We start from the raw sequence: 23,605 nt of genomic DNA, 5'->3' as shown, positions 1-23,605 counted from the left end.
ATTTCTCTAAGATGTAAAGTGTAAAGACTGTGGACAAAACTGAGCTCTTTTTTTTTTTTTCTGAGAGGAAGTGAGGAATAAAGCAACCGGAAACAATGAATAGAAGCTCACTCTCTTCATCTCTTCATCTATCCATCCATCCATCATCAGTTCATTCAGCAAACATTTAGTGGTGTCTATCAAATACCATGCACCGTATTAGGAAATGATGATACCATGGTGCCAGGATAGGCATGGAGTCTGAGCTCATGGTACTCACACTGTAGGAAAAGAGGGAAGCAGTGTCACTATAGTATAGCAATACCCCGAAGGCGGAGACAGAGACAAAAAGTGGCTTCTAACCCAAACTTGGAAGGATTGAGGTGTAATTAAGAAATATAAGATTCCCAAGGACTGGATTTTCTTTGTTTGTTTGCCTGTTAGTGCCTTCCAGGTGCCTAGAATAATTGCAGGCACAAAGTAGACACTCAGTGAATATTTTTGAATGGCTCTTAAATGAAGAAGGAGAAGGAGTTTAGTGGTTGAAGAGAAATGGAGGAGCTATAATTTACTGAGCATTTACTATGTGTCAAGAACTTACTAAGGGTATGACTTAAGTAATCTCATTTGACTTGATCTGCACAGCAGCTCCACAAAGTAGGTGGTCTTCTTCCCAGATTACAGACGAGGACCTGGAATTCAGACTTTGAATAACTATCAAGCCACCTAGCTAGGGTTGTATGTAAATCCATCAACTCCAAAGCTAATGCTCTTAGTCATTCATTCCCTGGTTGAACAAATATATTTGTGCCTCTCTCTTCTTAGGATTTTTGATTTAGAACTAGAAATATGCATAGAAGTCACTTCTCCCATTTGGCTTACATGTGTATCCCAATTAATTATTCTATTGATTGTCTCCCATTCAGACCTGTTAACCTGCCAACACAATCTCTGTCTATTTTGCCTCAGCTTCTTCGCATTCTTAATATAATTCTTAGGGGAAATGAATAAGCATAAGGAAAGGATATATTTATATGATCTGAGTGGAATTTCTTGTGCATTTGAGTCCAAATTTTACAAATCAGATCCCAGGTCTGACTCTGGACTCTACGTGCTCAGAAACCCCATCAATCAGCTCAAAAACTGTAGTTCATTTATCAGTCTGATCACTCAACAAATGTTTGTTGATTCCCATCATGAGCCTAACTACTTTGTAGGCATTAGGGATGCAGTAGTGAACAGAGCAGAAAAGGTCCTTGCTCTCATTGATTCCTGCAGTGTGGCTGGGAGACACAAACCAGAAACGATTGCATAATATCCCAGTTGGGTAGAGTTTAGTGATTTTAGAGAAGTGTTAAGGGAAGGCCTCTGATGAGGTGATATTTGAACAAAGACCAGAAATGTCTCTTAGTGATTCATAATAAGGACTAGCTGAACTGCCATCACTGAGACTCTAGCCTATTTGGAACATGGGTGTCTTATAACAGGATCCTTGGTCCTTGATCACTGTTTGGCTTGTCTTATATTTAACTGTGCTTGTGTTTTAGTTCCTTTTTTATTCCCCCTCTCACGTGGTTCAGATTCTTAAGTACAAAATGTAGCACGCTCATATGCAACAGAATCAGGGATGCTTGTTGAATGAATGAATGAAGAACATGTCAACAGTAACGTAGAGTGAAACTTCTTGGAATATATGTCTCATGCTTCCAGATCTTAGCCATAACATTGACATGCAATGCCATATTCAGCTTCAGAGGATTGGGAAAGTTTAGACCAAACCAGGGTCAACTGAAGGCATAGATGGCTCCCTCATGCTGTTTCTATGGCTCTCAAGCTGCTTCACCACTTCATTGTTTATCTTGGTCCCACTTCTTTTCCTGGCTCTTTCTGTATGTCACCCAGTCATCCATTCTTTGTTCTTGTATGTGTTCATTTGTTAATTCATTCACCAGCCAACGAGTGCAAATCAAATGTAACTGTGTTCAGTAATAGTTGTTGTTTGCTTTAACAACTATTCACTTATGTGCCTGTGCTGAGCTATATGCTATGTTGGAACTAGGAATAGAAGTCCCGATTCCTGGCCTCATGAGCACACAGTTTAAAGGGCCTGAACAGCCAAGGAATCAGGTAACTATCTGGTAGCATGGGAAGTACTCTAGTGCAAAGATCACAGGGAGCTGTGGGAAAACACAGGAAAGATATCTGCCCCAGCCTGAGGTGGTTAACGAAGGTTTCTCAGAAGAAGCAATGTCTAAGCTGAGGCCTTAAGGATGGATAAGACTTGATGGTTAAGTGTTGATCATTGAAGAGGTTTGCCTTAGTACTGATGGTCGAAACCAGCTTGGATACTCAGCAAACGTTGATAGATAAAAGAATGAGTGAATGAATGAATGAATGAACCAACATACTATACTTTATGGAAGAAGTGCATATTCAGTCACAGACCAGACATGGAGTCTTGAGGGAGAAATGTAGTAATCTAGGCTATCTATACACCTTGGTTCTTAAATCTATATCACTCCTTTTAAATGCCATACAGTACTCCATGGAGGGCATGTGCTACAAGTTATTTAGCTGTAGCCCTAAAGCTGGGCCTTTATAATATTTCATGCATTTTTCTGTTACAAACAAATGCTGTAGTCAGTACTCCTATAGGAACCTCCTTGTAGGCACATGTGAGCATTTCTCTAGAGTTGATGCTGAGAAATGATATTACTGGATCATAATCTATGGGCCTTTTTTTTATTTTAGTGGATACAACCTGTGGCATTTTTTAAAATAAATTTATTTTTTATTGGTGTTCAATTTACCCACATACAGAATAACACCCAGTGCTCATCCCGTCAAGTACCCCCCTCAGTGCCCGTCATCCATTCACCCCCACCCCCTCCCTCCTCCCCTTCCATCACCCCTAGTTCGTTTCCCAGAGTTAGGAGTCTTTATGTTCTGTCTCCCTTTCTGATATTTCCCACCCATTTCTTCTCCCTTCCCTTATATTCCCTTTCACTAAATACCCATCATTTGCTTCAACATGGATGGAACTGGAGGGTATTATGCTGAGTGAAGTAAGTAAATCAGAGAAGGACAAACAGTGTATGTTCTCATTCATTTGGGGAATATAAACCTGTGGCATTTTTGAGAGGGTGAACTAGCTCACATCCCACCAGCAGTGTGTAGCAGGACCTGCTGTTCTGCACTGTCACTGCTACCACCACTGGCAAAACAAAAGTGCTTCGTCTCTGTCCATTTGATGATTTAAAACATAGATTCTTATTTATGGTTTTGTGATTGAACATCTTGGGTGAGCATCTTTGCAAAAATTTACTGGATATCTACACTTTCTCTTCTGTGACTTGTCTATTAATATCTTTAATTTAGGTCTGGCTGTTCATATCTCTGTTTTCCCATCTGTTACACTGGGATTTTAATGTCAGCACTCCTGCTTATCCATCAATGTTTTTAGAATCTAGAGTAAAACAGGTAGTCACGAGAGAACTAGCATTTATGAAGAAGTTACTCTTTGTGTAATTATTTATACACATTGATTTATTTTTCAAATGCTCCCTGGCTGGGAACCATGTCACATTCTGAAAATACTGGGATAAAAAAAACCAAACCAGTTTCTATACTCCATGAAGCTTAAATTTAGTCATTGTGTTAACCACCATCACATATTCACGTAGCATTTACTACTAGTAGCACTAACTACTACTACGACACTACTACTAACTACCACATACTGACTACTTGAGATATGCTCAATATTTTTGTAAGCCTGCCAATGAGGTATAGGTATCAACATGCCTTATTTTTAGATAGGGAAGCTGAGAATCAAAGAGGTAAAGTCATTTATTTAAGTAAGATCTCAGCATTAATAAATGTTAGAGTCATATTTTACATTTCCTTGCCTGACCCCCAAAGGCTGTGCCTGGCAAATTACTGAGCATAATCATTGCTGTGACAGGCAGAGCATAAGGTGGCATCTTGATGGATGGAGAAAATAGATATTTAAATTAGCTTTTCTTATTTCTAAGGAGCAATATAATAAGTATACAAAAAAGAACAAATATTTTCCTTTGCTTTTTGAACATTTAAGTACATGAGGAGGAGGAGACATGATGAAGTGTAGACATTATCAAGCCAGCGTGGTTTCCAGTAATGTTGCTGAAATGCATGCTTCAGGTCAGACCTCTTCCTGAGTAGGTCCTTCTCCCATGCCAACCCAGCATGGTCTTACCTGCATTCTGATGTCCTGCCCACCAGGGTGGATAGGCAGTATCAGGAGAACGAGTTATCTCTCCAAGCCCAGAACAAATACCTCTGCTCCTAGCCTAGACTAAGCAAGTTATATAGTCAGCACAATTTTACTCTATTTCTAGAAGCTGGGCATCACCTACCTATGACTCCCTCTTGTCAGTCTTATGGCCAAGTATCTCTCAGAATGAAATATGGATTCTGGGAATATTAGAGTAAGTGAAAGTGTTTAGCAGAATCAACAGATCTCCATGGTCAACAGCAGCGTCCAAAGAAATGCTGTCTCCAGATACCTTCATGATTTTTAAAATGCAAAGGGCCCCTGTTTGGTGCTAACACCACTGAAATGACTCATCTAAATTTCTGTGGGTCAGTTTGATGCACTACTGGACTTTAAAGTGGTTGTTACAGTGTCTCTTCTACAGATATTAAAGAAGACCCAGGGAGGTTAAATGATAGACACAAGGCTCCGTTGATAAATTTATTCATTCACTTATTCAATAACAAGTGCCCTATTGCATGTCAATTTCCACGCTGACACCAGGGTTTTGAATCTTACAGTTGGAAAGGAGAGCTGGGCTGAACAATAACTCAAATAAAAATAGAATTACAAGCTGAAGAGTAGTATTGTAAGGTTATAATAATACCCCCTCCTTAAATTAAGGGGGGGATATATAGAAGTCAATACTGGAGAGGTAAACAGAGGCCAAATTATGAAGGAGGTGTGGCCAACATTATGGAGTTTGAGTTTATTTGTTGGAAAGTAGAGGAACAAACCAATCAAATCTGCCTTTTTAATAAAAGTGCTCTGGGTACTGTGTAACAAAAGGATTAAGGGAGAATTAGAAAGTCCATCCAGAAGTTATTGCTAAAGTCTGAACCAGAAATTATGATTATCTGCACAGAGAAGTGGGTGGACTAGAGGTATGTCCTAAAGGTAGAATCAGCAGTATTTGGTGATGTATTGGATGCGAGGGTTTTAAGAAGGAGCTGTCCAATGACTTTCAAGTTTCAGGTATTTGGAATGATGGAAATGTTATTCTGGAGATCAAATAATAGATTTTAATTTAGTATGCTATTAGAGGGTGGGGCAGGTCAAGAGTCCCTTTAAAAAACCAGTTAGTGAAATCAGGTCGCAGTGGGTGTCTTGATATCACCTACTTCTTTGTTCTTTCTCTGCCTTGAGGGTAGGGAGGGTGGACTGATCTTAGTTGTGCTGTTCCAGTTCCTGATTTTTAAGAAAAAAAATAAATGGGTAGGAAAGAGAAGTAAAATAACAGCCATCAGAGTAATTACAGATGTGGAAAGAATGGAGGAATTTATCTCATACTGGACATTGGCAAGAAGAGTGGACAAAATCCATTCAGTCTGTGCTCAAAGATGATGAGAATCCTTAGGGCAGGTCTTAGTGGGTTTATGTTGTGTCTGTTCTAACAGGAACCTCAGACATTACTTTAGAGAGGCTGAATTTGAAAATTAAGAGACCTGATTCCCAGGCCAGCACATGGCTGCCTTGCTGTGTGACCCTGGCCAGGTCCTTTCAGTGGTTTGAGCCTCAGCTCCTTTCCCTGGAAAAAGTGGGTTTTGTTTCCTGTCCATGCAGTCTGACAGCGGGTGTCCTGTAAAAAGCCAGTGAGATAATGGGCTTGCAAGAACACGTCGCAATCTGGGGAATCATAAAGATTTAAACGTTCATGATTCTTTCTATTGTTTGGTTTTCATTAGGCTTGTTCTTGGCCAGGGCCAGTCTGGAGAGTAAGTGTGAAAGGCAAAAACACAGACATGCACAGACACACACATGAAGCAGTTTCCCTTGAAACTCTAACCAGAGTTGCTAAGATTCAGTGTCGGATTCGAAGAAAGGAAAGACAAATTGCACTTTAATCTCTGTCACCGAGTTAAAGAAAAAAGAAAAGGAAAAGGAAAAAAAAAAAACTCTGCTGAAGCACTGGACCTGGATTCAGGAGACCTGGATTCCAGGACTGAGCTCCTAAAATTTTGCTGTGATCATGGTCTGTGACCCCCCCATCCGTGGACCCCAGCCTCCCGTCTGTAAAATGAAGGCATAGGTAGATGACTCCAAAGGACATCTTCAGCTCTGACGTTCTGTTCAGACCCTCCTTGAGCTCCCCTCTGCACTAAAGGCATCTAATTCTGTGAGGGTGGAGCAAGCAGGTCACACATCACATTAGCAACAGGTCCGGATTGTGAGCGAGACCAGCCATCCCTATTGAAAGCCTTCTCAACACACTGGGGCTCTCAGAACTCCACACTGACATCCTGTCTCTGTTTTAGGGCCTACCAAGCTCTACTTTTGGAACAATTTCAGTATATATCAGTATGTTTTTCCTACTCAGTGGCATTTTGAGTTGACAGGGAGACCCCAGAGGTGGGAACTAGGTAGTACTTGCCACGTTATCCTCAGCTTTGGGTTCAAGACCAGACATCAAGTAGATGGACAATAAATGTGGGTAAATAAATACATGCATACATGAAGAAACTCTGTGACCGATCAATAAAGTCAGACATTTATGATAATACACAGATGATATCTAGTGTGATGGAGGCCTGTCTTTTAACTTCTTAGATGGATTAGTTACCAAAGAATGAGGACAAAAGAGAATCTTATAGCATGGTCCTGACTCCTCTTGGGGCCTCAGGTTCCTTATCCATAAAGTGAAGGTTTGGGGCCAGATGATGTAAGGCGGCCTTCCATTCATTCAACAAATATTTATTTAGCACCATCTTTATAACAGGCCATGTGTAGGCAGTAGAAATAAACCAGTCAACAAGAGAGTCCCAGCCCTCCAGAAATTTCATCGAATTTGTATAAGAAGTGAACATATGAACAGGTGGTAACAAAGTTGTAAGAAAGGTATTAAAAGGTGGTAAAAGAAGCCGATGGGCAGGGGCTCCCCACTCAGCTTAAAGGCTCGGTAAGAACGTCTGGGTGAAGGGTAGAGCCTAAGCCAAGGCGAGGGTACGTAGCCAGAGATAGGAGTTGAGACTCCTTGCTCTTGGAAAGTTGGAGATGATGAGAGAGTGTGGAATCGAAGGAAGAGAGGTCGAGAGAAGCCAGTAATGATGGTTCTAGACTGCCCTGCTAAGAGGTCTGGGCTTCATCCTGAGGGCAGTGGGAGCCACAGAGTGTTAGGCAAGAGGGCCTTGATCAGACCTGGTTGTAGGACAATTCTTTGGTGATGTGCGGCTCTCAGGGTCAATGTAGGGGATGGAGGCACAGATCGGAAATGGTCAGGAAGTGGGACACTGTTATCAGAGCTGAAGCAGGAGAGAGTTGAGGGAGGGGCGCAGAGACCTGGGTGTGCTGAGTAATGCTAGGGGCTGGGCATACCTGGACTCGCAGGGGGAGGAGGCAGGTGAGTGGGAACTGGATCAACTGGAGGCAGGATGTGGACGGAGTTGAATATTTGGGTTGGGATGAGAGGAGGACGAGGCTCCAAGTACCTCCCGTTTGCCAGCTGTGAATCGGTGGCAGGCAAGCAGCTAGGGGCCACTCGGAACCGTAAAATCTCTTCCCTGTGTAGAGTCGGGAGCAACGGAGGTGAGCTCGTGCACGTGCCCATGTGCGTGTGCAGGCCTGTGGGTGCCCGTGTGCATGTGCGTGAGCATGTGTGCTCCAGGAGTGTGTGAGCATGCGTGCTCCAGGAGTGTGTGTGCATGTGTGAGCATGCGTGCTCCGGGAGTGTGTGTGCACGTGTATGAGCGTGCATGCTCCAGGAGTGTGTGTGCATGTGCGTGACCGTGTGTACTCCGGGAGTGTGTGTGCATGTGTGTGAGCATGCGTGCTCCGGGAGTGTGTGTGCATACATGAGCATGCATGCTCCAGGAGTATGTGTGCATGTGCATGAGCGTGCGTGCTCCGAGAGTGTGTGTGCATGTGCATGAGCGTGCGTGCTCCAGGAGTGTGTGTGCATGTGTGTGAGCGTGCGTGCTCCAGGAGTGTGTGTGCATGTGTGTGAGTGTGCGTGCTCCAGGAGTGTGTGTGCATGTGCATGAGCGTGCGTGCTCCGAGAGTGTGTGTGCATGTGCATGAGCGTGCGTGCTCCAGGAGTGTGTGTGCATGTGTGTGAGCGTGCGTGCTCCAGGAGTGTGTGTGCATGTGCGTGCAGTGCGGTGGGCAGACAGGACCTGTGAGTCCACCTGTTTACATCCTCCACTGACTCTCAGAAGTCCAGTCCACGGTTCCGCCAAGGTCCCCGGGGGTCGCGGGGTTAATCTTCCGTGGCACTAATACCTATAACGTTACAAGGCACGGGCTTTGTTTTCTGCCCGGGATTAATCATTCACTCATGGGCCTTAACACAAGCCAGACACCACCTCACTGTGCCTCATGCGAAGCAGTGCCAGCCCCCCCCCACCATGCTGTAGCGCCGCCGTGCACATTCTTGTCAGATGGGAAGTAGGAGTTTTTTCACCCCAGCTTCGAGATACTATGAACTGAAAGAGTTTGGAAACTTCCATCCAAGGACGTTTAGGCAAAAATACCAGGAAAGCTGAACTCTGCCTTTAATTTTCTGTATGACTTGGGGCGATTCATTCCCCTTCCCTGGGCTCTCATGTCCACCCTACTAGAAACTTGGAATCAGCGATACCCGAAGCCATCGGCTGTTTCTACATTTTTGTGTTCCCTTCTTGGTCTCAGCTCCTTGGGTGCAAACCCGGACTCCGGGGTTTTGAAGCAGAGAGCGTTCTGGAGCGCCCAACCCGGCTCCCACCAGGAATTAGACTCCGGGTCTCCGGGCCTCCGGGCCTCTGGGGCCTGACGGGAGTGTCCAGGCACTGACTGAGCCCAGAGGGGGCAGGACGCTTCCCCAGAGTCACACCGCCATTGGATGGGGATACAGGGAGCTGACCCCTGGGCTCCTGACTCCCAGTCCAGGTGCTCCTTCCCCCACAGAACAGAGCCCTGGAGTTTGGCCAGACCTTGGGACGCAAATCCGAGTCGGGCTGCCTGGGCTCCCGGAGAGGTCTACGATGATGCTCGGGGTGAAATCACAGAAAGCTGACATCAGTACCCTCGTGGCAGCTGGTGCTGGTGAGGGGGGTGGTATAGGAAATGAGAGAACACATTTGGCCAAGCTCAGGGTTCACGTGACGCTCCGAGAGCCCTCATTTCAAAACAAACTCAACCTTTTAGGTTCAAGTTCTCCCTCTCGTCAGAAACGTGACTTCCTGCTTCTAAGAAGCAAGGCTTACAAAAGGGCTTAGGAGGCTGCGTGGACATCAAATAGCTCTTACAAAATAGCGTTTTGATGAGTTAAGTGTAAATGAATCAGAAACATAAGGATTACATTTTCCCCAAGTGCACATGGGTTTCAAAATTTGAGGGGAAATGTAGTTTGCTAACTGCACGCCGGCTTTCACCGAACCCAAAGCATTCATGGGGAGGGCCGGGGGGTGGGGGTTAGGGTAGAGGGGAGAGGAGAGAAGAAAGAGAAGCCCAGCCCCCAAATGGTTTTAGATGTGGTGCCAAATTCAAAAATGCTGTTGGGCTTGCCCTCTGCCAGTAATAAAATTGCTGGCCACCCAGAGAGGCCACAGGGAGGAGAAAGGAGATTGCTTTCCCCACTGGCCCCTGGTCCTCGACAACTGTGTTCAAGTTAGTGCCCCTCAATCACCAGCTGTCACTGGGTCCCTGCTCTCGGCTCACTGGCCCCTGCTTGGCCTCGATTTTCACACTGTGCCGCATGCCTTGTTTACCTCCAACTGTAGCTGGTGTTTTGGCTCCCAGAGGCCTTAGCGACCCGTCAGCTTGTCACAAACCCCAGCTCTGTAATCAAGAGACCTGTCCATCACCAGCAGGGGTGTTTGGGGAAGCTGTCACACATCGCCTTTGGTTGCATTCAGGAAAAACAAGAGTCCCTTGTAGATCTTTCCTCTCCCCTTGCTTTAATGCTATCCAGGTGTGGTGTTTTCCCCAAACTGGCAAATGTCTTCCCTTCCAATCTACGCCTGACACAAACAACCAGCTAAGTCTCAGCACTGCTGTTACCTTCTCCCAGGACTTGGAGCTCTGGATCTTTTATAATTTCCACATTGTCCCTCCATTCTTTCCCTTGTATTTTATTTCATTGCACCAAGAAAGTAGAAAATCATTTCAATTGGTGGTAAAAGATGATTAAAACAAAATAACAAAGGCCTTGGCTGAAAACTGTTAGTTTTATTAAATTTGCTACTGTGTTTTAAATTGGTACCAGGGCAGATCTTTAGACAATTATATCAAAGGCTGCTGGAATTAATCGGTTGCATGTATGCATTTGCTCCTTTCTGAGCTATGGACAGAGTGGGGGCAGCATCGCAACCATAAAAATAATGAATTTTGTGTTACCTGGGTGAGAGGGGCAGAGCCTGGTCCCACTGGGAAGGATCCTAGTGCCAGTGGACTTTAGACCCCTGCCAGCACTCTACCATTCATTTCATCCACACCATGGGTTGGAGCTCACAGTGGTCACCAGGAGAATAAGTGATGAATATTGTCTTGCAATAATAAGACAAAAGCCCGAAATCTCCCCAAGCCTTTTGTATCCTCCCAGCCACTACTTGTTCACTCTCAGTGTTGGTGCTCTGCAGACTCTACCTTAGATTATAACCATCCTGTGCTTGATTTATCCTTCCTTTTGTGCTTTGAACTCTTTGAGACTAATGATGCTGTCCTCGTCTTTGGGATTAATCCTATCAGAAACTCCATACATGCTTTTTTTCCCCCCTTTTTCCTCTCCTTCCCTCCCTCCCTCCCTTTCTCTCTTTCTTTCTTTCCCTTTCTTTCTTTGTGGCTAGCCGAAGAAAGCAAGGTCCAGAGAAGAGAACTGATACACCCAAAATCACAACTAAAGTTAATGCAAGACCTATAGTCATTTTTTTTTTCTGATATGTAGTCCAGGTGCTATCCACAGTGATGTCAGACTCTGTCTTTCAAGCTGTTTGGTTCTCAACGGTATGTGATGCTCTCCATCCCAAATCCGTAACAACCACCCTTGTCCAGTAAAAAGTAAAACCAAAGTGTCTCTCAGCCTAGAACAAAAGTCAAGTGTTCTCTGAAGAATTCAAGGTGATTAAAAAAAGAAGAAGAAGAATTCAGAGTGATCCCCAGACAGCATTGGAATTAAGGAATATATTGTTATATGGGACAAAGCTGAGTGTATGTAATCTTACTGTATGAATGTTAAGGTCTTCTTTTTGGAGAACACTATGCACCACTCCAGAGGTGTTTGGAGAAGAAGGGTATTTTGTTGTAAGTTTTAGTTCTCTTTAAACAAAACAGAATATGGCATATAGCATGGGGCCCAAACTTGGCAGGTACTTGATCCATTCCTGCATCGTTCATCCCATGGGGAGTATTTGGTCTCCCTACCACCACATACTCCCTTTCCACCTTTCCTCTTAAACTAGTTATCTCTACTGCTACCAAAATGGTCTTCCATGAAGCAAATATGATTATGTTCTCCTCCTTTCCCTGATGTGGTTTCTCCTTCCCTTTTCTAGTCAAGCAAGTAAGCCTCCATTGGGAAGTCTTTTCAGACTCTCTTCCACAGCCCGGGTCAAATATCACTCATCTGTGCTCCCACAGCCCTTATACTTTTGAGGCTATGTTAAAGCCATCTGTTTTAATGTCTTTCTTTTCTCCCAGTAGCTTATGAGCACCCTAAAGGCAAGACCGTAGTTTGTTGATCTTTGAATCCCAGACCTAGGAGAAGCTGAGAGGACTCAATGAGTGCTATCTGCACAAATAAATAGATGAGCAAATGAAATGATATAAACATATTTATCCAGAATTTGAAAAAGTGGTCAATGCCATCAAAAGTGACTAGCTTTATGATAGCTAACTAGCTGGATGTACTACTCCTATACCCCTTTCTCATGAGCAGTAAAGATGAAGTGATACAAACAGATTTGTGATCTTTTATTCATAGGACGTAGTATGTGTGTGCATTTATACATACAGAGATATGGGAAGGATGCTGACCAGAAAGTTCATGGTAGCTGCCTCAGGGTAATGGAGTTTGATATGGCTGGATGTGATTTTTAGTTCTTTCTTCTAGAACTCTAATTTGTTAAAATAAACATGAGTGATCTTTATGGTTAGGAAAAAATAAAGCAATTATGATAATATGCTGTCACTTCTCAATTAAGAAGAAAAGGTCAACTCTCACCCTAAAAATACGTTAGAACTGAAGCAAGTTTCCTCTACAACTCTACAGAAGAAACAAAATATAATTCAGTCTGAGTTGCAACTTTGTAAAAGACCTTAGGACCATATGGAAGAGCTTGCCTTATCTTCAGGTAGTTTTAGCCTTCTGTAGTTGGACTGGGTATTAATTGGTACTAACATCTTGCATACTAGTGTGTGCTTATCCAAGGAGTCAGCTCAATGTCATGGAAAAGTCAAGGGTTTCAGAGTCAAGCAGCATGGTTTAAATTGTGCTTTATAATCGTTACCTCCATGACCTTGGGCAGATCGCTGCATTATTCTGGACCGTAACGGAACAAAGCAAATGATCTCTACCTTTCAAGTTTTATTACAAATCATGCAGAAGGCATATGTAAAGTGAAGTAGCTAATCTAAAGATATTTCCAGTATAAAACATTTGTCTAGATATCCTAGATTCCAAATATCCTAGATCAGAGCAGCAGAAAAATATGTCACCAGGGGCAAGAGATGAAATGAAACAGAACTAGATAGGTAAGCCCTAAAGCTAACGTTTAACTGTGGTAGTTGGGACAAGGGAGAACCATCAGATTTTGGTAACTGAGTAGAGTGTATATTCTTGCTCATCCGAGCAGAAGACATCTGGCCCTGTAACTTTTCAAGGCGAGGAATGGTAACTAAGACTTTTGGAGTAAGGTGGGGATCTCTGGAAGTCTACATGGTTAGTGAAAATGTGCACTAGGGTAGAACTATCCATGTGTCTGTTCTAAACCTCACGAAAACTGAGCTTTGAGTTTATACTGTGCAATATGATCTAGAAATGCCTGAGTTGGGCAAGTACTGACAACAAAAGAGAGAGAGGGCAAGAGAAAGAGAGAGAAAAAAAAGAGAAAAGGTTCAAAGCTAATGATGTTCCAGAAGTACCTAGCAGTGAACATGAAATCACTCTGGAGGGAGATATAGATTTTGCCCAGGGGCCACGTGATTCCCACAGATTAAAACCTAACAAACATGAGTTCACATGTAAAAATTGAAAAGACACAAAAAAGTAAATGAGACATTGAGAGAAGGGTCAGCAATCAACACCAAGGTTTTTATTGATCATGGTAACAAGTGTGCCTATTAATTGGTATTTTTGTTAGGGTAAACAAGAAAAATAAATAAAATTAGAAAATACAGTCTCCAAAGATTAGGTGGACTGAGAAGAGAGCAGGAATCAGGAAATCCAACAAATCCAAATGAAAGCTAGAAAGGAGGAAAAAAATATGCCAAAAAAAGGAATGATAACTGCAAAGCACAAAGATGTAAATAATAAATCGAATAAAGTAGGCATTCTACTAATTGGGTTGAAGTTACCCTATGAAGGTTCTCAGGTTGAACTTAACTAAGGATAAGTTCACTGAAAGGTAAAAGGTAATGGAGTGGAAAATATTTACCAGACAAATACTAAGCAAAGCAAATTAATACTCACCAGACAAAGGAAAAATCAAGGCAAAAAATATCACTAAGATAAAGAGGTCACCATATAAATGATAAAAGGAAATTTTTATGATAATTTTGAGCCTAAATATACCAAAGAACATGACTTGAAAATGTATAAATGAAAAATGCCTCTTCCCTAAAACAGTGATAAATCCATAATGATATTATGATATTTTAACACACCTTTCTCAATAATTAATTGATCAAGCAAACTAAAATAATGATCTAGAAGATTTTGAACAACACACAAAGAAATTTCATCTGATGCAAGTGTATAGAATCTTGCTATTGAGTTAAATTATATACGTATTTCTTTTGGGGATGTGTAGGACACACCTCGTTAGTTTACCATGTCATAGGCCAGAAAACAATAAATATCAAAAGAATCAATATCACATAGAACATTCTTTCTATGATGCCAGGCACACATACATAATTGAATACCTAAATAAATAGACCAATTAAATGAAAAAGATAAAACTTGTTTGGTAAATTTAATATATAAGCAAGAAGCAGAAGTCTTGTGTAAGATAATATACAGAATTCAGCAGGGTAGTAAAAGCCCCACACTCACACAAACACGCACATTGTACCTAGGCTGGGTCATCCCAGAATGAGAAGAGACTCTAATGTTAGATGGGTTCTGGATTCCAGTAATTCACAATGTTAGCATATTAAATGATTTTTTAAAAAAACAAGGTTGTCTTGCTAGATGCCGAACTTAAGTCTCTTGTTACAATCAGGCCCCTTCATGATCAAAACAAAACAAAGCAAACAAAATAAAGTGATCTGGGAGTAGAAAGGAACACAGTGAAACACCATAGGCGTTATGTTTAATGATAAAATATGAGAGCTATTCCTTCCGACCCCAGGGTCAAACCAAGAATGCCCAGTAACACTATTGGTCCTACCTGGCACAGGCAGACAAGAATTATAAACACAAATTCTGGGCATTGTAAAGGAAGAAACAAGCTATTACTATCTTCACCTATAAGAGAATACATAGAAAAATTAATAAGAATCGACAAATTATTAGAACCAACAAAACAATCTATGAGGACATCTAAATATAATATCAATTTATAAAACTCAATTATTTTTATCAGCCCCCAAATATGAGAATGGAATTATACATATGTGTGTACATGTGTATATATATGTATGTGTGAGTAGATAGATGAAAGCCACCATTTATTATAGCTCTGACATCTATAAATGCTTAAAGTTAGGAATATATTCCTAATAAAATATCATTCCAATTTTTACAAAGAAAGCTTTGAAACTTTACTGAAACCATAAAAGGAGACCTAAATAAATAAAAAGATAAACTGTGTGTATAAATGGGAGGATGCCATATCATAAAGATGTCTTTCCTCCTCAAATACATCTATAAATTCGATGAAATTGGAATCAAAATCCCAACAGGCATTTTTAAAAATGAAACTTTAAATTCATATGGAAGAGCAGCAAAGGGGCTTTCTGAAAGAGAAAACCGAAGTATAGAATGGACTCGTAGCATAAATCAAGACTTTTATAAAACTATGGAAATTAAGACAAAGTGCTATTGATAAGATGTTAGAAAAAAAGAGACCAATGAAATGAAATAACCCAGAAGCAAACTTTTCTAGGTATGGAATGATATATGGCAAAGGTAGTATTACAGTTCAGTAGTGAAAGGATTAATTATTATATAAAAAATTCTGGACAAATGGCTCATCCATATTGGAAGGGAAAACAATCATTACCACATATCACTTTAAAAGCTATATGATGATTAAAGCCATACATGTGAAAATAAAAACCTTAAAACTATTCAAAGGAAATAGAGGTGACTATTTTGTGACTTTTGAGGAAAGAAACATGTATTCAACAAGGCATTAACCCCGATGTTTCTAGCAGCAATGTCCACAATAGCCAAACTGTGGAAGGAGCCTCGGTGTCCATCGAAAGATGATGGATAAAGAAGATGTGGTCTATGTATACAATGGAATATTCCTCAGCCATTAGAAATGACAAATACCCACCATTTGCTTCAACGTGGATGGAACTGGAGGGTATTATGCTGAGTGAAATAAGTCAATCAGAGAAGGACAAACACTATATGGTCTCATTCATTTGGGGAATATAAATAATAGTGAAAGGGAATAGAAGGGAAGGGAGAAGAAATGCGTAGGAAATATCAGAAAGTGAGACAGAACATGAGGACTCCTAACTCTGGGAAACAAACTAGGGGTGGTGGAAGGGGAGGAGGGTGGGGGGTGGGGGTAAATGGGTGACGGGCACTGAGGGGGGCACTTAGGATGAGCACTAGGTGTTATTCTGTATGTTGGTAAATTGAACACCAATAAAAAATAAATTTATTCTTAAAAAAATAGAAAATAAAAACACTGAAAAAAAATAACAACACAAATCATGAAGGACATGATTTAAAAATTATTCAACAAAGCAGCATAAACAAAATGAGTGAAAGAAGAGTTACAGATTTGGAAATAGTATTTTCAGTTACTTTAATTGCAAAGAATTAGTTTCCAGTTTGTGTAAATATACTTACATAGCAATAAGAAAAGAGAAAAAAACAACCTAATTTTAAAAAGGCAAAGGTGATAAACAAGCAGGTAACATAGTTAGAAATCTACATGGTCAACAAATACTTAAGATGATACTCAGGCCTGTTAGTAATCAGGGAAAGGCAAAACGAAGCAGTAATTAAATGTCATTTAGGATCCATTGAATTGGCAAAAAGTTAAATGTTAGACAGAATCAAGTGCTGACCAGGACCTGGAGCATTGGAAGGTCTGTTGATAAAGATGTTAATTGGTACAACCACTTGGGAGAATAATTTGGCAATATTTATACAGTTGAAGATGCAATTACCTTCAACTGGGGGATACCACGTTAGATATATTTCTTTCAGAAAACTCTTGCTCTCTGTGCAAAGGAAAGTGAACACAATGTTTAAAACTAGCATTACTTGAAATAAAAATATTAACAATATTTGTATGTCTTCTTTGGAGAAATGTCTGTTCACATCTTCTGCCCATGTTTTTGTTTTTGGGGGTGTTAAGTTTAATAAGGTCTTTATATATCTTGGATACTAGCTGTTTATCTGATAAGACATTTGCAAACATCTTCTCTCATTTGGTTCGTTGCCTTTTAGTTTTGTTGACTGTTTCTTTGAGGTGCAGAAGCTTTTTATTCTGATAAAGTCCCAATAGTTCATTTTTGTTTTTGTTTCTCTTGCCTTTGGAGACGTGTCTAGTAAGAAGCTGCTGTGGCTGAGGTCAAAGAGGTTGCTGCCTGCATTCTCCTCTAGGGTTTTGATGCATTACTGTCACACATTTAGGTCTGTCATCCATTTTGAGTTTATTTTTGTGTATGGTGTAAGAGAATGGTCTAGTTTCATTCTTCTGCATGTGGCTGTGCGTTTTTCCAGCACCAGTTGCTGAAGAGAATGCCTTTTTTCCATTGGATAGTCTTTCTTGCTTTGTTGAAGATTAGGTTGACCAGAGATCTGAGGGTCCTATTTCTGGGTTGTCTATTCTGTCCCATTGACCTACGTGTCTGTTTTTGTGCCAGTACCACACTGCCTTGATGATTATTACCACTTTGTAATACAGCCTCAAGTCTGGAATTGTGATGCCACCAGCTTTGGTTTTGTTTTTCAACATTGCTTTGACTATTTGGCGCCTTTCTCATTCCATACACATTTTAGGACTGTTTCTTTGAGCTCTATAAAGAAATACTGATGGTATTTTGATAGAGATTGCATTAAATGTGTAGATTGCTTTGGGCAGCATAGATATTTTAACAATATGTGTTCTTCCAATCCATGAGCATGGAATGTTTCTCCATTTCTTGGTGTCTTCCGCAATTTTGTTAATAAATGTTCTATAGTTTTCAGAGTACAGATTCTTTACCTCTTAGATATCTTATGGTTTGGGAATATCACTCAGCCATCAAAGAGAATGAAATCTTGCCATTTGCAATGACATGAACAGACCTGGAGAGTATTATGCTAAGTGAAATAAGTCATTAAAAGACAAATACCTTATGATTTCACTCATATGTGCAATTTCAGAAACAAAACACATGAACATAGGGGTAGGGGAGGAAAAATAAAATAAAATGAAATTTGAGAGGGAGGCAAACCATAAGAGATGCCGAACTCTAGGAAACAAATTGACAGTTGCTGGAAAGGAGGTGGGGGGCAGGGATAACTGGGTGATGAGCATTAAGGAGAGCACTTGATGTAATGAGCACGGGTGTTGTATGTAACCGATGAACCACTAAATTCCATCTCCGAAACTAATAAAAAAATTTAATAATAATAATAATAATAATAATAATAATAATAATAGAAACAACCTAGGTGTCCACCAAGAAAAGAATGGTCAAATAAAGTACGGTATACTCCTACAACAAAATACTTATGTCAGTGAAAATAATGAGCTGGATCTACATGTGTGATCTCAAAAATAATGCTGTGCAAAAAAATGCCAGCTGCATACTGATAAATATAGTATTAGAACATTTATGAAATTTAGAATATGCAAAACAGTGCCTGTGAATAAAAAGTATAAAAACATTCATGATAAGAGGGAAGAACACACAGGTGGGTTGAAAATAAATATATAAAACAACATATTTTATTTCTTTTTACAACAAAAATAAGAGACGAAGACAATATGGCAGTGTTGTAATTTGACAAATCTGGATAGTGGGGCTTCCAAGGACATTGTTAATAGTGTTCTCTATGCTATATAACTGAAATATTTTCTAATTAAAATAATAATAATGGGGGGCACCTGGGTGGCTCAGCGGTTGAGCGTCTGCTTTTGGCCCACGGCGTGACCCCAGGGTCCTGGGATCGAGTCCCTCATTGGGCTCCCCGCAGGGAGCCTGCTTCTGTCTCTGCCTGTGTCTCTGCCTCTCTCTGTGTCTCTCATGAATAAGTAAATAAAATCTTTAAAAATAAATAAAAATAAAATCACAATAATGGTGTGTATAAAGTCCTTCGGCACATCATGTCAGACTCAAAAAGTTACTGTTTTCCTTCTCTTCCAGTTCTTGGCTGGAAGGTGGTGTACAGAATGCCTGGGTATTACCCTCTGGTCCTCAGCCCACGGCAGTACTGGAAGATTGGTCTCTTCCTGAGCCAGAGGCATCCTAGGTGGTCCCCCTACCGTTTCTTCCAGCTCAGACAATCTGGGTGGTAAATCCTGAACTACACCCATTCTCAGGGCAGGATTCTAACTGCTGAGGCAGCTTCTCGCTGGTAGAAAAGATGCAACACTACACTTCTCATGAAATGAGAGTCTGCACTCCAGAGCTGATCATCTTCCCAGATTTCCATTTCACAGATGAAGAAACGTATGGTCAGAACAGGAAATGCCTTGTGGTAGTGGTAGTGTTGGAGGCAATGTTTGTCTTTCTCCTAACTTTTAGAACTTTTCCAAATGGTCTTTGCATGTGGACTCTACTTGGTTCAAAACTAGGTCTTTTAACTTCTGTCCTGCAGTGTTTTCTTGTTCATAATTTCCAGAAACTGCTGTCTTACAATGAAGTTAGATAGACCTGGCTCAAGTCCCTGCCCCCAAAGCAGTGGGTAGAGCAACCTTGCCAAATATGGCTTTCTTCATCTGAAAGGGGAGATAATAATAATTATTCAGGGAAATGTTGTTTTGATTAAATGAGATGATTCATAGAAAGTACTAAGCCTAGTGCCTGGCATATGATAAATAGGCAACAAATGGAAATAACAATTGCTATTATTATTTGCGGAAGAAGGAGTTTCAAAGAAGCATGACACAATTAGTTACACACACTATGTGGAGAGACAGAGGGTGATCAGTGAATGGTATGATATGGAAACAACAGGGGGTCAATAGGGAGTAATCAAAAAGAGGCTTTAGAGACTGTTTCCTAGAAGCAGCAAATGGGATATTTCCATATTGCAATGAGGCTCTCTATCCCTTTTTCTGCTAATGCACTTTTATATTTCCCATTTTGCCTTTACTCTGGTATGGGACAAGAATCATATATCCTAATTAGAAGGTAAAAAAACAAAACAAAACAAAAAAACAAAAAAACCAGACCCAAAGCAGTGAAGTGACTTACCTATGAGATTTCATGTGGGTTTTAATGGACCAATCACAATATGAACTACACACCAACACTTTAAGAAATATGCATTTTTGCCAAAAGCCAGGTCAGGTGGTACTTAGCCTCCTTATGGATATTTGTGTACATACTGATATTTTTAAGAAAATGATTTCATAATCTGTAACAAAATTTTCCTGAAAGATTGAGCTCCAGGTGCCATTGGCTGGCTCATTTGATAGAACATGTTTCTCTTGATCTTCGGATTGTAGATTCAAGCCTCACATTTGATGTAGAGATCACTTAAGATCTTTTAAAAAATACCATAAAAAAGATTGGGCTCCAGATCTCTTCCACATTACCTTCAATGTGACATTTCTGAGGATGAATACTGAAAAATCATCACAGTTAAAAACGCCACTATTTTTGTTTATAATTGTCAGAAATGCAAACCTAAAGCTGATACATCGTCACTTGAGACATTTGTGAAAGAACAATGGCTAAATGTTAAAAATGTTTTTTAAAAAAAGTCATATAAAAGATGCATAAAACAATCCCTCAAAAGTAGCCAAGCAATCTCATCCCATTTCAATACAGCAATTTAAATTAATTAGCTGGACACATAAAATTAATCTGAGATGCAGTTTGAGGAATTGACCTTTAAATACTAATGGAGATTAGCTTTAAAAAAAATAAATGACACTCAGAGGTCTATGAAGGAAATCAGAAGTGATGCAACTTATCATGTTTCGGGTGAAGTGATAACATTTTAGTTCCCAACAAAGAGTAAATAGGGAGACTGGGCTTGGTAGTGTGCTCTCATCACTGCTCTAAATGAGAAGATTTTGAGCTGCAGAGTGGCTTTGGATCTCAGAATATTCTGATGGTGTTGGCAGGCCTGGAAAAGGCAGATACCAGGGGCTGGTGCAGCCTTCAAGGTTGAGATGTTGGCAGCAGCAGGGATGTAGAGGGAATGACATGGGAGTGTTGAGGTGGGGAAAAGTGACAGAGTTTAGGGTCTGCGTGGAGGTAAGAGGTACAGGAGAGGCAGGAATTCAAGCGATAGTGTATGACTTTCCAGATAGTCTTAGAAGCAGCTAAAAGGAACAACTTGACATCTATGCCCCACTTTTAGACCAACCGTGAAACAGGTCCTAACCTCCAGCAAGGCCTTCAGAGTCCACTAGCTTGACCTTCCAAAAGAATTCTATTCTACCGAGGTTCTTGAGAAAAGAGCCGTCATTTGGCATTAATTTTGACTTCAACTTGAAGAAAATGTAATTTTGTCACAAGGATTCTTCAGTGGAAAGACATAATATTTTTAATAGCAGTGGTACTGCTCCCCCTTTCTCTGCATTTTTACCAAGGGAGTGACTTGGGCTTTTATTGTCCTGGATGAAAACCTGAGACAAAACCCCTGCTTCAAAGAGCTGCTGTCAGGCTTCCATGGCGTAATGACACATAAGCCATCCACACACAGTTGGAAGAAGGAGGCTTATCAAGGTCTCCCTGCAAATCAGATGTGTTCTGTGTGATGCTAGTGGGTAAGAAGGAGGTGTGGGTGGAAGTTATGGGGAGACAGATTTTGCCCCAGGGTAAGACAAACTTTCTGGGATCCAGAATTTTCAGAAATTGGAATAGCCACATGGAGTGAGAGCAAACTGCAGGTGCTGAGGGTCTTCTAGCCAAATGATGTGGTAAGGAAGAGACTTTCCCCTAAGCTGCGGTATACACCATAGGTGGTGTCCCCACTGTCATGGGTTTACCTAACCAAGGTTACATGTAGCTGTCACTTTCTCCCTTCTACTAAAGACAGCATAGAGTAACTCCAGTGAATGAGAATATTAACAATTAAGCCTTAATAGTAATGGGTTAATATTTATTTGCTATCACAGGCTGGGCACATATGTGCTTTCTGTGTGTTCTCACATTCAATCTGTAGGAAACTGCTGTGAGGTCACATTGATGACTAATTCGAAATAGGCTCAGAGCAGTGAAACACCTGCCTGTGACTTCTCAGCTTGTAAGTGATGAAGCTGGGGTAGAAACACATGTTTGCTTGCCTCAGACTTGTGTTTATTGAAAAGCAGGGGGAGGAAGAGAAGAGGAGGGAGGGCAGGGTAGGAGGGAGGAGGGAAACGTTCACAAATATTAGCAGAGCACCTTAAATATTATCAGCCATAAATCATTTGTGACACACTCTACAAATGAAAAACACAATGTAGAGAAGTACTTTTCACACCCTCATGCATTCCACAGAAGTGCTCCATCTGCTTCAGACAGTGACCATATGCCCCCGGTGGCCTGCAATGTAGCCTGAAGAAAATTTCTTATTTTATTTCATAACACAGCCATATTTGTTTAATATAAAACATGCCTCCATATTTTAGAGGAAAATGAATATACAATAGAACACGTGTCTTCTTTATCTTGTGCCTCTGTACATCACCTGGGAAAACCACTCTACCTGCCACCACAGTATTTCAGTTTTAGAAGCACGACCAGAAAAAGTATACATTTGTTAGTTTGGAGGTGGATAAAATATCTAATAAATTCTTTTAGAAAGAAGAAACAGAGCCTGTATCCACAAACTATATCCAGAAGTTTACAAGGCAACAGTTGTTCATACATTCACAGGTATAATATCTTGAGATTTGTATGCATCTTACCTAACTAGTTTTCACTGACAGAACAATGATGGAATCCCCAGGGACTTCTGGTCTACCCCCAATATTGCTTTCCGCTCCAGCACTGCCAAAACAATCCCTCTTTTGGGTAACAAGTCCAGCATTCTCAGGAAGGCTATATTCCTCACTAGAGTCCTTCAGTGCTCATAAAGTCATACTCACCGTTGTGTTTAGAGTCAGGCCATGTTGTCTGCCCATTGCCTCTGCACCTGTTACCTTATGGGCCTTATCCAAACAGCCCCAGCCCTAACAGCAGCTGAAACAACAGATGGGCAGGAGAACTTGAGATTTTTTGACATCATCTTTTTGTTTATGAAATCCCATCCCCCCCCCCCCCGCCCCAACTCTGGAATCTAATAAGAATTCTCTTCATTATCATTTTGTGGGATTTTTTTCCCATGGCACCTTTTTATTATTAAAAAGTAAATAATTAATGCAGAGGGAGATAAAAAGGGGAATAACATCACCCTTCGAAAATGGTTGAAAAGGAAATGAGTATTGTGATTTGGTCATGTGGAACCGACATAAATATATCTCTGCCTTGGAGGATAATTGGCAGTAGCCAGGTTTGATGGCAGGAGGAATTCAAGCAGGCAGCTGAGAGGGGCTGAGAAGGGGAGGGAGGAAATCTGTGGTAAGGTTGAGTGTGAGGAAGTGGAAGCAGGCATTGCACTGGGAGGTCTTGAGAGCAGAGGGGAGATGCAGGCTAGGCAAATTGAGAATCTGGCAGCCACCAGTGCCTGGAATTGCAATTTCAAGACAGGATGCCCCTTTGCAAGGGATGAGATTATTAAAACCGGCCTAAACTAGGGATTAGGGAGGCAGAATGCAGGATGTTATTTAGTAGCCTGTGATTGTGAGCAAGTTGATTAACCTCTCTCTGCCTCAGATTCATCATCTGTAAAATAAACGTGAAAATACTAGCGCACAGGTAGGG

General features: G+C 41.0%; 1 protein-coding gene across 1 annotated transcript in view; it reads left to right on the top strand.

The window, feature by feature from the left end:
* PAPPA (pappalysin 1) overlaps positions 1 to 23,605 on the top strand; it is a 235,756-nt gene that overhangs the window by 83,804 nt on the left and 128,347 nt on the right. The gene's annotated exons all lie outside the window — the stretch shown is intronic.

This window comes from Vulpes vulpes, chromosome 12 (assembly GCF_048418805.1).
Source record: "Vulpes vulpes isolate BD-2025 chromosome 12, VulVul3, whole genome shotgun sequence".
Lineage (NCBI taxonomy): Eukaryota > Metazoa > Chordata > Mammalia > Carnivora > Canidae > Vulpes > Vulpes vulpes.
This window is presented reverse-complemented; position numbering and strand designations above follow the sequence as displayed.